Source organism: Anopheles stephensi, unplaced genomic scaffold, assembly GCF_013141755.1.
Source record: "Anopheles stephensi strain Indian unplaced genomic scaffold, UCI_ANSTEP_V1.0 ucontig170, whole genome shotgun sequence".
In the NCBI taxonomy this organism is placed as follows: domain Eukaryota; kingdom Metazoa; phylum Arthropoda; class Insecta; order Diptera; family Culicidae; genus Anopheles; species Anopheles stephensi.
In genome coordinates this window covers 47,501-53,183 of record NW_023405092.1, presented here as the reverse complement: position 1 = coordinate 53,183, position 5,683 = coordinate 47,501, and positions in this window count along the sequence as shown.

Genomic DNA, 5,683 nt, shown 5'->3' with positions numbered 1-5,683 from the left:
CGGGCGCCCGCGGCGGTCGCGTGTCTGGACGGGGAATCAACTTCGAACGTTTTAACCGCAACAACTTTAATATACGCTAGTGGAGCTGGAATTACCGCGGCTGCTGGCACCAGACTTGCCCTCCACTTGATCCTTATTGAAGGATTTATGCTCAATTCATTCCAATTATGGACCATCGTTAGAGAGGTCCATATTGTTATTTCTCGTCACTACCTCCCCGTGCCGGGATTGGGTAATTTACGCGCCTGCTGCCTTCCTTGGATGTGGTAGCCATTTCTCAGGCTCCCTCTCCGGAATCGAACCCTGATTCCCCGTTACCCGTCGCAACCATGGTAGTCCTCTACACTACCATCAATAGTTGATAGGGCAGACATTTGCAAGATCTGTCGTCGGTCAAGCGACCATACGATCGGCATCCTTATCCAGACTTCAACTCAAGCCGCCCGGAGGCGATTGGTTTTACTAATAAGTGCACCAGTTCCACCGCCCGCAAGCGGACAGCGGTCCCGGCATGTTGCATGTATTAGCTCTGGCTTTTCCACAGTTATCCAAGTAACTGATGGGTGGATGATCTTGTGAATTATGGCTGTTGTACTGAGCCTTATGCGGTTTCACATTCATTTATGTTTGTACTTAGACATGCATGGCTTAACCTTTGAGACAAGCGTATATTACTGGTAGGATCAACCAGAATTCGTCTTCGTCAATTGCTTGTTCGATATTTTTTGTCTACCAGGGCACCAGTCCCCGCAGACTCTCTTTCTACGTTCATCAGGTGACACAATCTTTGTTGTGACCACTCTCATTGACCTGCGGCAGTACACCGACTCCACAGCGCCAATAACCACACGAGCAAAGGTTGTTCAGGAGGATGTCAGATTATCGATGTACATCGTACACCAACATTTGACGTACCGAGGCATTACACCCCGCACGCCCCCAACAGGACCAATCAAGGCTCGCATACGACCTGCGACTTACTGCGGCTCCCTGAAGGTCCCCGTAGGACGACCATCACCAGTTAAGGTGTAGTTGACTTGTCAGGGCACGGTAGTCCCCACAAGTCCCCGATTATTCGTGGATATCGTCCTACGATTGTTTCTGACTCCTTTTGCTCCCCGCAGGTCCCCGTAGGACGACCATCACCAGTTAAGGTGTAGTTGACTTGTCAGGGCACGGTAGTCCCCACAAGTCCCCGATTATTCGTGGATATCGTCCTACGAGTTTTTGTGACCCTTGGGTTCCCGGCAGGTCCCCGTAGGACAACCATCACCAGTTAAGGTGTAGTTGACTTGTCAGGGCACGGTGGTCCCCACAAGTCCCCGATTATTCGGAGATATTGTCCTACGAGTTTTAGTGACCCTTTTGTTCCCCGCAGGTCCCCGTAGGACGACCATCACCAGTTAAGGTGTAGTTGACTTGTCAGGGCACGGTAGTCCCCACAAGTCCCCGATTATTCGTGGATATCGTCCTACGAGTTTTTGTGACCCTTGGGTTCCCGAACTTTGCTACGATGGTTCTGCCTCCAGAGGAGACTTATGAACACTTCGTATCATTTCTTACACCGAACCATGGGATCGCGAGATTGCTCCCGGATCCCTAATCACCTTACATTTTCGTTTCGTTTCCGTACACTACGATGAGCTAATTCAATTTGTTTGTTCGTCTGGCGAACGTTTTATTGCGGAATTACCGCGGTACTTCCAGCCGGGTATGGCTGCCGTACGACCTACAGGATAGATCATCGAACCACTTTTCGTGCATATTGTCCGTCGAGGGTATCACCTCGATACCCCCAACAGACCTTTGGACACTTCCTCACTACTCCTTGGAGCAGCAATCAGGGAACCATATAGTAGGAACAGCCGAATATGGAACTCTTTTCGTACTTTGGACACCTCCTATAACTTGTATGGCGACTTCGGGGACCTTCATTTCGTTCTCAGTTGGTACCCCTATTTCGGTCTTTGGACACCTCGTCTTACCCGTATAACTCACTTTAGGTCCACTTATTTGCCTGATATCTCATCGTGAACCCGTTTTTCGTACACCGTACACACCTAGGAACACCACATATGCGTTTCCCTTTCGATCGTGAAGTTTTCAAATTTTTCGATTTTTGGTCCTAGAAATTCATGAACGGTGGGAGACCAAAATTTTTCATAAAAAAAAAATTTTCACCGTTTGACCATAAAAACCTTCTTTTCGTACATACCCCATCATTTCTTCACGTTTTAGGCCATTTCTGAAATTTTCGCTTCGATAGTGTGTCCCCTATAATACAAAATGAACATTTTGCATCTCCCACAAGTGGCCATTTTTTTCCGCCACTGAAGAACACGACCTCGGGAACTCGGACCTAGGACGTGGCCATGTAAGTCATAGGCCACCCCAACTTTTGCAAAATACTGTTTCTTTTCACTTTTCATGATCTAAGGCGCGTTCCGACGGCGTTTTGAACAAATTTATGAGAAAAAAAATTTTGACCCTCGGACCAAAATTTTTTCGTTCGGGGCCCCATGGCCTATGGCCAGTATGGGAACTCGGGATGCCGATATGACAAAATTTGTCAAAAAATCACTAAAAAGTCGCTATGGCCCATTATTTAGAGCTTGTTGAGACCTTTCTAAAACACCTTGGTTGACCCCTGTCCGATAAGTAGTTTTCGAGATATTCGAGAAAATGTGATTTTTTGGGACTTAGAAAATTTTTGACCCGTACCCTAAGAAAAAGTGATTTTTTCATAGGACAATTTTTTCTTCGCAAATACTGTTTGGTTTCACTTTTCATTATTAGAAACGCGTTCCGAAGCCATTTTCATCAAAATCTCGTGAAAAAAAAATTTCACCCCCGGACCAAAAGTTGGCCGTTCGGTGCCCTATGGCCTATGGCCAGTATGGGAACCAAGGATGCCGATATGCGAAAAAGTGTCAAAAAATCACTTGAAAGTCGCTATGGCTCATTAAATAGAGCTTGTAAAGACCTTTCTAAAACACCTTGGTTGACCCCTGTCCGATACGTAGTTTTCGAGATATTCGAGAATAAGTGATTTTTTGGGACTTAGAAAATTTTTGACCCGTACCCTAAGAAAAAGTGATTTTTTCATAGGACAATTTTTTCTTCGCAAATACTGTTTGGTTTCACTTTTCATTATTAGAAACGCGTTCCGAAGCCATTTTCATCAAAATCTCGTGAAAAAAAAATTTCACCCCCGGACCAAAAGTTGGCCGTTCGGTGCCCTATGGCCTATGGCCAGTATGGGAACCAAGGATGCCGATATGCGAAAAAGTGTCAAAAAATCACTTGAAAGTCGCTATGGCTCATTAAATAGAGCTTGTAAAGACCTTTCTAAAACACCTTGGTTGACCCCTGTCCGATACGTAGTTTTCGAGATATTCGAGAATAAGTGATTTTTTGGGACTTAGAAAATTTTTGACCCGTACCCTAAGAAAAAGTGATTTTTTCATAGGACAATTTTTTCTTCGCAAATACTGTTTGGTTTCACTTTTCATTATTAGAAACGCGTTCCGAAGCCATTTTCATCAAAATCTCGTGAAAAAAAAATTTCACCCCCGGACCAAAAGTTGGCCGTTCGGTGCCCTATGGCCTATGGCCAGTATGGGAACCAAGGATGCCGATATGCGAAAAAGTGTCAAAAAATCACTTGAAAGTCGCTATGGCTCATTAAATAGAGCTTGTAAAGACCTTTCTAAAACACCTTGGTTGACCCCTGTCCGATACGTAGTTTTCGAGATATTCGAGAATAAGTGATTTTTTGGGACTTAGAAAATTTTTGACCCGTACCCTAAGAAAAAGTGATTTTTTCATAGGACAATTTTTTCTTCGCAAATACTGTTTGGTTTCACTTTTCATTATTAGAAACGCGTTCCGAAGCCATTTTCATCAAAATCTCGTGAAAAAAAAATTTCACCCCCGGACCAAAAGTTGGCCGTTCGGTGCCCTATGGCCTATGGCCAGTATGGGAACCAAGGATGCCGATATGCGAAAAAGTGTCAAAAAATCACTTGAAAAGTCGCTATGGCTCATTAATTAGAGCTTGTAAAGACCTTTCTAAAACACCTTGGTTGACCCCTGTCCGATAAGTAGTTTTCGAGATATTCGAGAACATGTGATTTTTTGGGACTTAGAAAATTTTTGACCCGTACCCTAAGAAAAAGTGATTTTTTCATAGGACAATTTTTTCTTCGCAAATACTGTTTGGTTTCACTTTTCATTATTAGAAACGCGTTCCGAAGCCATTTTCATCAAAATCTCGTGAAAAAAAAATTTCACCCCCGGACCAAAAGTTGGCCGTTCGGTGCCCTATGGCCTATGGCCAGTATGGGAACCAAGGATGCCGATATGCGAAAAAGTGTCAAAAAATCACTTGAAAGTCGCTATGGCTCATTAAATAGAGCTTGTAAAGACCTTTCTAAAACACCTTGGTTGACCCCTGTCCGATACGTAGTTTTCGAGATATTCGAGAATAAGTGATTTTTTGGGACTTAGAAAATTTTCGACCATGACATATATGAAAAGTGAATTTTTCATAGGACCAAAAAGTTTGTCCAAATAGGGTTTTGGTTCACTTTTTATGGTCAGATAAGTGATCCGATGCTATTTTCATGATCATTAGAGGGATTTCACGCTGTGACCAAAAATTTTCATACTTCATACTTGTCCCGGTGCCGTATATGGGAGGACCGGGGGAACATGTCTTCGTAAGTCGTGATGTTCAGTGACGGATTTCTGGGACTTAGAAAAAAAATGTGCTCTCAGGCACATTATATGTTTCATACACACATGATTTTCATTCTTCATACTTGTCCCGGTGCCGTATATGGGAGGACCGGGGGAACATGTCTTCGTAAGTCGTGATGTTCAGTGACGGATTTCTGGGACTTAGAAAAAAAATGTGCTCTCAGGCACATTATATGTTTCATACACACATGATTTTCATTCTTCATACTTGTCCCCGTGCCGTACATGGGAGGACCGGGGGAACATGTCTTCGTAAGTCGTGATGTTCAGTGACGGATTTCTGGGACTTAGAAAAAAAAATGTGCTCTCAGGCACATTATATGTTTCATACACACATGATTTTCATTCTTCATACTTGTCCCGTGCCGTATATGGGAGGACCGGGGGAACATGTCTTCGTAAGTCGTGATGTTCAGTGACGGATTTCTGGACTTAGAAAAAAAATGTGCTCTCAGGCACATTATATGTTCCATACACACATGATTTTCATTCTTCATACTTGTCCCCGTGCCGTATATGGGAGGACCGGGGAAGATGTGTTGTAAGTCGTGATGTTCAGTGACGGATTTCTGGGACTATTGAATTAGAAGAAAATAAATGTACCCTTAGGCACATTATTTGTATCAATAATTGTATCCCCAGCCTTTCATGGGGAACTTTTCCGTATTCCCGGACTTGTACATTTTTCGGGTTCCACCTCCCGACAATGTATCTCTACTGTGCATTACGTACCTTATAACGCACGGCACCCTTTGGGTGACTCCACTTAACCATCTTTCGATAATGCCCGTGTTGCAGATATAATCCCAACACCTACCAGGCTTTATATGTACATCGAACGTTACATACGATGCACCCCGTATTCCCGGACTTCGGGTTCATTTTTCGGGTTCCACCTCCCGACAATGTATCTCTACTGTGC